Source organism: Protopterus annectens, chromosome 13.part0 (assembly GCF_019279795.1).
Source record: "Protopterus annectens isolate FY-2018-M chromosome 13.part0, PAN1.0, whole genome shotgun sequence".
In the NCBI taxonomy this organism is placed as follows: Eukaryota; Metazoa; Chordata; order Ceratodontiformes; family Protopteridae; genus Protopterus; species Protopterus annectens.
Window position 1 is genome coordinate 1,290,065,251 of NC_056747.1, and position 12,555 is coordinate 1,290,077,805.

Sequence of the window (12,555 nt, forward strand, 5' to 3'; positions counted from 1 at the left end):
GAATGCTCACAAATGACTGGAAACCTGAGAATAACATATCACATTAATAAAGAAATAAAGTGTCATGCTACAGTTTCTCAGATGGATGTTATGGTAATAAAACAGCTGCCATACCATGTGGGCAAAGATATGATGCAAAAAAAAAACAAAACAACTTTTGCCTTCATTTTTCTACTTGCACAGCTAGCAGCCAATTGGGTACCCGGAATTTACACACCCTATTAGAAAACAAACAAGAGTGAAGCTGCAGTGTTATACAAAATAAATGCTACGACAGCTGTAATATGTCAGTAACTACAAGTGATGCACCTAGTTAGTTTAGTGGCAAAAAGCCTTTGTTAAAAACTTGTGCAGCATCATTACTGTGCCTGTGTGCTTAGAAAACTACATTTCCCATAATGCAATAGTAATGACATAGAGGAAATAAATAGTCACACAAATTCCTTAATATTCTGTATCTAGCTCCACCTATTACCCTTTGCTCAGTAGTAATATAACTGGGATTTTAAGAGAGAGAGCAGAGGAATTTGCTATGCTGGATGCTGTGTCTCTTTTTATTTTATTGGGTTTTAGTTTGCTGCAACATGTGTGTTAATCTGTCAGAGGTGGGAGGTCCTCATATTTGCAGTTTATAATGAACTGTTTAACAGGCTGCTGACAGTGACTGTGGGTGGAACGTCTGTGGTTTCTTTTATATTTTGGGAGTTTTAACCAGTTAAGTCCAAGCCTGAAGTACAGTTGTGGAAGTCTACACAAGCAGGTATGGAACTGTTTTTATCTGGCTTCTTGTAACAAAATTACGTCTGTCTTGTATCCAAATGCTAGTGGAGTAATTTATTTTATAGGCCATTCTGAGAGCATTTGAAAATAATACACAAATTCTGTGTGACTATAGATCAGTAATATTTTCTGTCATACTATTTCATGTTTGGTACAACTGTAGTTTTCTGGGAGGGACTGAAGTGGATGCTTGTCTGTTCGATATTCCAAAACCGATCAAGGGGCTGTTTTTGTTTGCTGCATTTTTTTTTCCTTGAGAAAAATTCCCTTTTGTACTGCTGTGTGGATTATTGCTGTCATGTCAAAGCGAGATCAGTAGTCATGGAGTACTAAAATAAATTACAGTAGTGAGGTTTGCTGCAAATGTTTCACTTCTTTTACATATGACATCATGCTATACTTCAGGAATTCCTTTCTGAAGTTATTTGTTTAACTTTAATTGTGCTCCACATTCAAGATATGTTATTAAACATTTATAGCTAGTGACTTCTACAATATGGCTTTATTGAATTAAGGCAGAGAAATCCTTTTTAGCCATTTGCTGGCTTGTCAGATAGGTTATGCCATGTAACTAGTTTCATGGACTTTGCATTTTTTTTTATTCATAAAGGAGAGGCAACTGATGAAACACTGTGTGTGGGATGAGGTAAGAAGCACAGCTTGACGTAGTACTTTAAAACTTTCGGTATCAAACGCAAACATTAGTTTAACAGTAGAGATGTTGTGACGATGTGTTGATTTGTGAGTTGCAGAACTGAAAAGGAAGCTTTGTAATCACATGTGGACTTGAATTCTGTGCGATATAACCACTAGTCAAAAGGCTGGTCATTTGAGAAAAGCAAAACGTAAGAAAAAAAAATCCAAACACTACTGTTGAGGTGGGATTTGAAATTCATACTCTAACAATAAATGCTATAATCTCTAGTTGCTGTGAGATTGCTCAGAATAAATGTATAAGGGAAAAATGGGCATGTCACATTATGGGGCTATGTTTGGTAGCTGTTTCCTGCTCCAATGTACTGTGTATGTTTGTGGCTTTTGGTCTTGGTGCAGAGGTTAAGTGTGGATTCCTGAAGACATATGAGAAAGTAAGACATATGAGAAAGTAAGACATATGAGAAAGTACTGTTTAAGTTTGATATCCCATTTACTGAACAATACAGATTTTTCCTCTGTCTAGGCTGTGATTTTTGCCTGAGGTCTATTTGATTTATGTCTATGGCACTGAAGCAGAACTGAAGTAATGTAATGTTTTCTGCAATAAGACTGCACGATGGCATACTGTGTCCCCCTTCCCATTCACAAACAGGTTAATAATTTGTTATATAAATACACATCTACTGCTGTCAGCCTTTCCATGCAGGTCAGTGACTCCCAATATTTGTGACTTTTGTAGAACTTTTCCGTTTCTGTGTCTCTGCTGTATTATGGTTTCCAGAATTGGTTACAAGACCTTACTGTCCTCTGCCAGAGGTGAGATATAGCCTTGCAGTATGTAAAGTTTGCACTTTGGCAGTGCACACTCTACCATCTTGTTTTCATTAGCAGTGTAGTTTCACATTGTACTGAGTTGTTTAATCCACGGATAATGATGACTTCTTAAATTTCTTTTTGCCCCATTTACCCCTTACCATATTTTGCCCTGACTCCCACCCTGCATTAGTTTCTATTTTTTTCTCTGTTGTATATTACTTTGCTGTTCTTGATATTAAGCTGGAATTTCTACCTGTCTTTCCAGCTCTTTCCGGAGAGGTGTGCACGTGTGTTCTCATTGTGATGACTGGGTATTTCTGGATCACAGGTTAACACCCCCCCCCCCCCGAGATCCTGGATAAAGACTTGAGTAAAAATCCCAGGTACTATACTCATCACTCACCTCCCCATTAATAATGCTTCCTTTACCACTACCCCCTGAAACCTGTCTGTGAGCCATTTCTGTACCGGAAACCTGTCTGTGAGCCATTTCTGTACCGGAAACCCGTCTGTGAGCCATTTCTGTACCGGAAACCCGTCTGTGAGCCATTTCTGTACCGGAAACCCGTCTGTGAGCCATTTCTGTACCGGAAACCCGTCTGTGAGCCATTTCTGTACCCGAAACCTGTCTGAGCCATTTCTGTACCCGAAATCTGTCTGAAGCATTTCTGTACCTGAAACCTGTCTGTGAAGCAATTCAGCATTTCTGTACCTGAAACCTGTCTGTGAAGCAATTCAGCATTTCTGTACCCGAAACCTGTCTGTGAAGCATTTCTGTACCCAAAACCTGTCTGTGAAGCATTTCTGTACCCGAAACCTGTCTGTGAAGCATTTCTGTACCCGAAACCTGTCTGTGAAGCATTTCTGTACCCGAAACCTGTCTGTGAAGCATTTCTGTACCCGAAACCTGTCTGTGAAGCATTTCAGTACCCGAAACCTGTCTGTGAAGCATTTCAGTACCCGAAACCTGTCTGTGAAGCATTTCAGTACCCGAAACCTGTCTGTGAAGCATTTCAGTACCGAAACCTGTCTGTGAAGCATTTCAGTACCCGAAACCTGTCTGTGAAGCATTTCAGTACCCGAAACCTGTCTGTGAAGCATTTCAGTACCCGAAACCTGTCTGTGAAGCATTTCAGTACCCGAAACCTGTCTGTGAAGCATTTCAGTACCTGAAACTTGTCTGTGAAGCATTTCAGTACCTGAAACCTGTCTGTGAAGCATTTCAGTACCTGAAACCTGTCTGTGAAGCATTTCAGTACCTGAAACCTGTCTGTGAAGCATTTCAGTACCTGAAACCTGTCTGTGAAGCATTTCAGTACCTGAAACCTGTCTGTGAAGCATTTCAGTACCTGAAACCTGTCTGTGAAGCATTTCAGTACCTGAAACCTGTCTGTGAAGCATTTCAGTACCTGAAACCTGTCTGTGAAGCATTTCAGTACCTGAAACCTGTCTGTGAAGCATTTCAGTACCTGAAACCTGTCTGTGAAGCATTTCAGTACCTGAAACCTGTCTGTGAAGCATTTCAGTACCTGAAACCTGTCTGTGAAGCATTTCAGTACCTGAAACCTGTCTGTGAAGCATTTCAGTACCTGAAACCTGTCTGTGAAGCATTTCAGTACCTGAAACCTGTCTGTGAAGCATTTCAGTACCTGAAACCTGTCTGTGAAGCATTTCAGTACCTGAAACCTGTCTGTGAAGCATTTCAGTACCTGAAACCTGTCTGTGAAGCATTTCAGTACCTGAAACCTGTCTGTGAAGCATTTCAGTACCTGAAACCTGTCTGTGAAGCATTTCTGTACCTGAAACCTGTCTGTGAAGCATTTCTGTACCTGAAACCTGTCTGTGAAGCATTTCTGTACCTGAAACCTGTCTGTGAAGCATTTCTGTACCTGAAACCTGTCTGTGAAGCATTTCTGTACCTGAAACCTGTCTGTGAAGAATGTCTGTACCTGAAACCTGTCTGTGAAGCATTTCTGTACCTGAAACCTGTCTGTGAAGCATTTCTGTACCTGAAACTTGTCTGTGAACCATTTCTGTACCTGCCTCATCAGTCTGATCCCTACTCCAGTCTCCTTGAGTTTGCATATAGGTCTTGCATGTGGTGCCAGATCAAAGTTTTGTGTGCTGACTAAAACCTTTGCTGCCCCCAGTGCCTTTTCAAGACAAAGTCCAGTTGATGGACATTCCAGTGTGACTAACATATTGGTCCCAAAATCAGATCAGATTAAGTGGGCTTTCCTCAGGACTAGAAGACTAAACAATAACTTGTCTGATTTTGAGGCACTGCTGCATTTGGAAAGCATCCATGTCTGCGTAGTCACTAAAATGGCCTCCTATTGAAATGTTGGCACTCAAACTGCAGACTGCCAGCAAGCTAAAAAAAAAAAAAAAAGACTGAAAAGCCAGAAGAAAAATGAATCTTCTTATTAAATCTTCTTTTTTGCATGGGAGAGGCAAGCCCTTCATACCCCATACTTGCTGTAGCACACCCATACAGTTCAAATGGTTATCCACTAAAACTTGGATTAAATGTAAAGAAAGCATTCCCTCTATACCAGGGTATTGCACCTTTCATGCCTTCAGACCCTGTGGCAAATTTGGTGGGGTCTCTGTGATTGTCAAAGAAAATGTTCCCTCCAGGCAGATCCCTAGGGACTCGCAAGCTGAACTCACTGACGTGTAGATCACTGTAGATATGATTAATTATCGGCTAATAACCTGCTATTGAACACCTTCTTTGTCCCTAGATGACCGCGTGAGATTCCTCAGTGTCCTAAATGATCTGCTTATAGGTTCATAGGTAGGTACTAGGCTACTGGCCCTAGGGCATAATTAAACCTAGTCAAACTGTTTTGGCTTGCGCCTCCCAAGTGGTTTAGTTGCCTGCACCTCTAAAGAGCAGAGCCACAGAAGTGATTCCTGGGGTGAATTTCCTGTTCCTCATCCACTCATCAAGATTCTTCTTGACGAGCGCTAATGAGGAGCTCTGCCTCACATATATGGGGACCTTATTCCAGTGCAAGGGGAGTCTCTGGGACACATATCTATCCCTCCAAGTCCTGTTTATTGGTGAGGTTAGGTTTAAGTTCCTAGAGCGTGTAGCTTGGGTAGATTGGGTTTTCCTGAGGTGGAGCATTTCCAGCAATTCGGGGTTAGACGTAGCCTTGTATATCAGGCAGAGATTGCCTCTGAGCAGCCGGTATGCAACCGAGTACAGTTGGAGTTTTTTTAGCCTGGTGGCATAGGGCATCTGTTTTAGGCCCGTTATCCAGTTGTTGCAGGTGTCTAGTAAGGTACATCCCGAATGGGGCATTGTACTCAATAATGGGTCTAAAGAGTGATGAGTAGAGGGGACAATAACTTCCCTTTTTCTAGATGCAAACCCCTTCATGATAAGATGGGCCATTAGAAAGATTTTCTAACCACTTTAGCGATGTGGATATCGAAGGAGAGGTTACTATCCACCTAGGTCCCTAGGTCTCTTATCACACTCTCTGTATTAAGTGAGCTGCCACCTATGTGGTAATTCGTAGGTACTTGGTTTTTCCTGAAGGGGATAACAGTGCACTTTTTGGCATTTAGCTTGATGCCATGATTTTGACACCATGTATCTGTTTCAGTGAGCCCCTTTTGAAGGATATCTGCATCAGCAGGAGTCTCAATTATGGAGCCCAGTTTGCAGTCGTCTGCGAACTTTGTTAGCCACAGTCCCTCTGTGTTTGCTTGTACCTCGTTGAAGTAAATACCGAACAGGAGAGGTCCCAAGACTGAGCCCTGGGGTACTCCACTTGTCACAGGTTTGGAGTTGGACCTAGCGTTTCCTATTTTCATTGTATGGGTTCTGTCTGTGAGCCAGTTAACAACCCATCTTGTGATGTAGGGGTTTATATTTAGGTTAGTGAGTTTGTCTATAATTCCCAAGTGGGGAATAGTATCAAAGGCTTTTGCAAGGTCAAGGTATGCGGTGTGGACCACCTTTTCCTCATTGATTGCTTTGGTGACCATCTCAAAGAAGTCAACCAGGTTTAGGAGACATGACCTGCCCTTTACGAAACCAAACTGGGTAGGGTCTAGGGTTTGTAGGTTCCCAATGTTGTTGTTTGAGTTCCATGATGATGTGCTCCATGGCCTTACAGACGAGGCTCGTCAGGCTTATGGAGTGATAGTTCTTGGGGTCGGTGGTGCTCCTCCCTTGTGAAACCGGACAACCGTTGCTGTGCGCCACTCAGTGGGCATGTAGCCTGAGGAGAGGCTGTGGTTGAACATGGTATTTAGGTGAGGGATTAGTTTGTTTTGGAGTTCATGTATCACGCCGCCTGGGATGCTGTCTGGTCCCATGGATGCTGTGTTCTTTGCTTTAGAAAGTGCCATTTTCACTTGGGTGTCCATGATTATGGGGGCACCACAATCTTCTGGTATAGATATGGGCCGTCTAGGTGGTGAGGGTGGGGTAAAGTTTGCACTGAACCTATCTGCCAGTATATTGGCGATATCAGTTGGTTCCGTGACCTTTGAACCATTATGCTGTAGCTCAGAGCAGATCTGAGAGTTGCCATTTAGGTTCTTGACATAGCCAAAAAATGCTTTGCAGTTGTCTTAGGTGTCCATTGCAATTTTTCTTTCAAAACTCACCTTTGAGGATTTTATAAGGGATCTTAGCTTTTTGCTAAGGTTGGACGGGGTGCTCCTCCATTCCTGGGTTTTTACTCTTTTTTTGTAATAATTTCTTCCTTCTATTATAGAGCTTGTTTATGGCTGGGCCCACCAGACTCGTTTCCTTTTTTTAGAGGAATTGTAGAGTGCTTTTGTGTAGGCTACAGCAGATTCGACCAAGTTGTCATTCTGCATGGGGGTGATGAAGTTTGCCACCTCCATTTTAAGCAGCATAAAGTTTGCTTTGAAGAAGTTTTTCACTGTGGTTTCCTTGGGGGGGGGGGGGTGGTATGTGGATATCGAGGATGATGAGTTTATGGTCTGATCTAACCAACGAGGGATTTACCTTGGGTGTGGAGCACTTGTCCCCCATGTTGGTGATGACCAGGTCCAGTATATTGTTGCCCCTTGTAGGGGTGTTGATAAGCTGGTCCAGGGCATTTGAGTTAATATATTCCAGGAAGCATTGAGCAAAGGTATTAGTGCTTGAGTAGTTTTCCCAGTTGATGTTTGGGTAATTGAAATCACCCAGTATTAGGGTGTTTGGTTAGACCCTCATGTTTTTCAGTACCTCGAGGAACGAGGAGTGGGGGTCTTGGGGCAGGGATGCTCATCTGTAGCAAGCTACAATCTGGATTGCAGTTTTGCCCATTGTCAGTTGCACTTGGATGATCTCTGAGGCATCATACTTTGCAACTAGTTTGGAGGTGTGGTTATCCTTGATGAATATGGATACGCCTCCTCCCTTGGTGTTTCAGTCCAGGTTTTGTGGCCAAAATGTGTGGTATGAGTTGTAGCCTGGAATCGCTGAGGTGCTCTCTTGAGCCCTGAACCAGGTCTCGGTTACTGAACAAATATTTATGTTCTCCATTTTGAGAAGGGCCTCGAGTGAGTGCATTTTGAGGTTTAAACTCCTGGCATTGAGCAGCATTACCCTCAGTTTTTTGTCACTGGTACTTATTACGGTGGTGGGTTTGTCTTTTGATCCTTGCCTAAAAAAGGCACTATGGGGGTGGCAAGAGCCTTGGCCAGTATCCTGAATCCCAGGGGTGACAGGTGCAAGCCATCTCTGGTGAAGCATCGTGGCTTGCCGAGCATGTCATCCCAGGCAAACTGATACTGGATCCCCTTTGAATGACACCAGAAGCTTAGCCAATTGTTGAACTTTATCATTTTTTCCTTGTATTGAGGTGTCATTCTTGGTGAAGGTAGGATGCTACTCAGGGCTAGGGTCATACTTGCCTTGGTTACATGATCAGAGAGCTCTTCTATGTCTCTTTTCATGTAGTCCAGGGAGGTACGTCTCGGGTCATTCACACCAATATGGACAATGACAGAGTCATATTTGCACTTGTTATGGAGTGACCTGAGTGCCTGTGTGATGTGGCGGATTTGTGCACCCGACAAGTTCTCCAATCTGGTGAGTGGGACATCAGTGTGCCTGACTATGGAGTCCCCTATTACAAGTGTGTTAGGTATGATGATATGCCTTATGGGCTGTGGTTGTGTGGCACATTTTGGAGGTTATATGTTGGCTGCGGTGTGTTTGTGGGTAGAGGTTGCTTGCATGTCTGCTTTGGAGGTCTCTGTTGTTTCCGGATATTTTTATTTAGATTCTCCGAGTATGTCTTTGTGTATCTATGTGTGGGATTTGCAGTTGCAGGTGTGGTGGGTCCAGGTGTGGTGAGTGAGGTGTTGCAGGTTGTTACCTTCTCCTCTTGACTGTCTATTCCAGTCGTGGCTGGAGAGAGCTTTGCCTCAATTTTGGCTGTGTAAGTGCATCTCTTGCAGATTTTGGTGTCATGTGGTAAAAGGAGAGGGTTGTCTGTGTACATGAGGCAGTTGTGACATTGTCTCAGGATGCCCATATTCATCAGGTGAACAGGAGAATACACTGGGAACTGGCCTTTGGACATGCCTGAATGGGTTGAGGAACTTTCTTCTTGTTGAGCTGGTGGGGGAGAGTAATTTGACTGTTCCCTACAGACAACTGTTGGGGATTGAGTACTATAGTTTATTTGTGCTTCTGTCTCTCTTTTTTGAGCAAGTGCTAGTCCGAAAGCACTGATTTGAGTGCTAAAACTGGAAGAACTGACTAGTACTAAGGGAAAAACTGAAGGGCAGACTCTGTGGAGCCAGGGATAGTTTAACCCTTGCTAAACACCACTGCGCTATGCGCAAAACCGTGCAAATGCGTTTTTTATATCAGAAAGATAAAAGAGATAGAAATTAGCCCAAAATAGCCAATAAAACTACAATTTCTGGGCTGAAACCACTCCTCCAAGGACAGGTAGGTTGTTCAAAGCTCCCCACTCTCACTGGTGAACAGAGTAACTTCCTTCTATCCAAGTAAGGATATGGGCAACACAGAAGCTTAAACACAGTTCAGGTACCATCAGTTATCTGAAACTGGACTTTTCTAGCTTAAAAAGGCGGGAAATAGGAAGTTTTTTTTTTTTTTCAAAAATATAGCAGATACAACAGAAAAAAACACTTTTTAGGTATAAAAACGGCTATCACACTTGAGTGTGAAGCCAAATACAATTACATAATGCAGTATACAACAAAAACTACTTTTTTAAAGTGCAGGCAGTAAATAAGTACAAATGCAGTTGAAAACGAGCTTCTAGAGTATCAGTAAACACCAAAAACCAAGCGTTTAGGCGGCATTAGCAATGAACAGCAAGAAAAAACAGAAAAAAAGGTACTTAAACCAAGTCTCTATTCTCTCTCTGGTGCTGTAGGACTCTGCAGGGCACCTGGCAGGATCTTGCTGAGCTGATACAATTAGTAATTATTTAGTAACAAAAACTTTATTTTGGGTGACCTTAACTGCTATTCAATAAACTAAGGTACCTATACCTCTGGTGTAGGATATGCCAAAAAAATCCTAGACTTAATAATTTAGTAACAAAAACTTTATTTTGGGTAACCTTAACTGCTATTCAATAAACTAAGGTACCCATACCTCTGGTGTAGGGTATGCCAAAAAATCCTAGACTTAATAAACAAAATAATCTATTAGAGGACACAACATTCTTGATCCGATTCTTATAATTATCACATTCTCTTGCACTTCTTCCCTTTTATCTCCTTCTCCATTGAAGCCTAACCATGAACTTGTGGCCTGTGTTTTAAACTCCCAAAAGCTCCTATAGCAAACCCCACTAAATTTAAGGACAACAAATATGCCTAATTCAACCTGCTGTGTGATGAAATATCAAACTTGATTTATAACTGCACCTCCCCTGACCTTAATACAGGAGCACACTTCACCAAGGAATCCTATAGCAATTTAGAAAAATGCAGAGGTAACAATTAAATATCAAAAACAAACTACCCTGGTGCTTCACTAGCATAAATAAGCTGTATAACAAAACAAAGAAAGAAACTCCTTAAATTATTTTGTAAATCCCAAACTCCTCCTTTCAAAGATAAGATCAAAAGCATTACAAAAAATTAGGAGTACCATCAGGTCCACTAAAGGAGACTGGACTTAGGCTGGCCTGTGAGGTCAAATGTAATTACAAATCCTTCTTTATCTATGTTAGAAAACAAAAAAAAAATCTCCTACATTACTCAAAATGTGTGACTTCCCCTATTCTGACCCAATAGACACTGCCAGTATCTTTGCAAACAAATTTAGTGCCAACTTCATCCCAGAGACTTCTATTCAAAGCCCTGAAATCTCCCAATTATCTGTAAAGATCACTTACTGAAATTGCTAACCAAGACCAAAAACCCTTCCTTCATGGGACCTGATAATATCCTTCATTGCTTAATTAGTTGTGTTAAACATGCCAATGCAGACATAGTCCTTAAACTCTTTAACTTACGTTTAGGTAAGATTTTGTTCCTGATGAGGGGCACATTGCAGTGGTGATGCCCCTATGTAAGGGTAGCCTTACAACTGACCCTAGGGAACTACCCTCATATCAGTCTTACAAGCCGCCTTGTCTGCAAAGTCATGGAATGTATTATAACTGATGTCATAAACTCTGGTATCAAGATTCTTGCAGGACCTGACTCCCAGCAGGATAGAGCCTATTTGTTTAATCTGGTAAACTTCTTTGAAGGGGTTAGGGATGCTACAAATGGTGGCCACATGGTATCTGCAGAGTATCTAGACCTGGCCAAGGCCTTCGGAACTGTTCCCCATGCTGGCATCACACACAAACTAAATGCTTTACTACTCAACTCATATATAGTAAGATGGATAGCAAACGGGCTGAAAGAACCTACACAGAGTGAGTTGCAGGTGCCTCATGAGAAAGTATGAAGATGACCACCGGTGTCTCTTATATGTTGATGTTGGGACCTTTTTTGGCATTTACTTCTCTGATCTCAAACCAGAGAGGCAAGACCTCTGCTGAAACAAAGTTTGCAGATGACTATAAATTGGGGGTTGTTAAGTTACCGTATTACACCCAAACACTCCAGAATTAACTCTTCCTAGTAAACTCTTTCTGCACTATTGAACTGAATGGTAAAAAATTTAAACTGAATGCTAAAAAAGATTGTTTCAACTGTTTTAAGCAAACAACCCATCCCTTCATCATACTGTGTAGACAACACTTAACTGTAGTCCTGGACTGAGGTACTTGTGTTGGTAGCTCCCTCTCTTTGGCCATCATATGAAAATGATTGTCATGAAATGACTAATTGTCGGAGGAATATTATCAAGGTCTAAAGAGGTAATCATTAATTTATACTCGGCAATGATCAGGTCAGTTATCAAGTGTAATGACTTCTTTGGGACAAATCTAACTAGATATATGAAATGGTTAGAAAGACAGCAAGGGTTCCTAACCAAACAAGATCACTGGCCTTAATTTCCTGAGCTACCAAGATAGGCTGGAACCTCTATCTTTGTATTCAATGTATTTATAGACTTTTGAGGGAGTTCTCTGTCTGTCTTACTCCTCCATTAGAGACCTGATTGTAGTGCACCTACTGTTTTCCACATTTCTAATGTCCCCACTAATCCTAATACCATGGACCTAAATTTCCATCAGAAAATAAAGAAAACGTGCTAAAGCGACAGGTTTGTAACCCAGCCTGTCCAAACCTGGAGAATAAACTGTGCCTGCATATTAAGCAGAATGACACTTTTTTTTTCTTTAACATAAACTAGATGACTGAATGGGTATCCACAAATATATTCTGTAATTGACTGGTTTGGCCTTCCGGGATAGAGGCGGTGCAGCTTGAAGGAGGGTAATGGCAAGGCTCAAATGGTCCTAAGATTCAGTGGCCTTGGAAAATCTCTGAATCTATGAAAGGCCGTATTGAAATCCTCTTAAATTATGTTTACTAGTTTCTTTTGGTTTGTTTCTGCTGTACCCATTCATAGTGAAGATCAGATCGGACTGTCAGCATCCCTCACCCCTCCAATCATAGTGTGATATCAGACCAGACTGTCAGCATCCTTCACTCCTCCAGTCATAGTGCAAGATCAGACCAAACTGGTAGCATCCTTCACCCATGAAGCTGTGATAATGCTGGCTTTGCAGAACTTTTTATTAAGGAATTGAAGCAGAAACTTCTAAAGGAGTTTCTCTGTAATACTTCCTGGAGTAGATGTGAAATCACTGGCCTGTGTTTCCCCATTTTCCCTGTACCCTCTGTAGTGCATTGGCACCTGTGCCC

The 12,555-nt window shown here is 41.9% G+C and overlaps 1 protein-coding gene across 4 annotated transcripts in view; it reads left to right on the plus strand.

Moving 5' to 3' along the window:
• The first annotated feature begins 463 nt into the window (after positions 1–463).
• SNX11 (sorting nexin 11) overlaps positions 464–12,555 on the plus strand; it is a 518,381-nt gene continuing 506,289 nt past the window's right edge. For all 4 annotated transcript variants that reach the window (XM_044055316.1, XM_044055318.1, XM_044055315.1 and 1 more), the window contains exon 1: positions 464–760. The gene's annotated coding sequence lies outside the window, so the exon portion shown is untranslated. The remainder of the gene's footprint in view (positions 761–12,555) is intronic.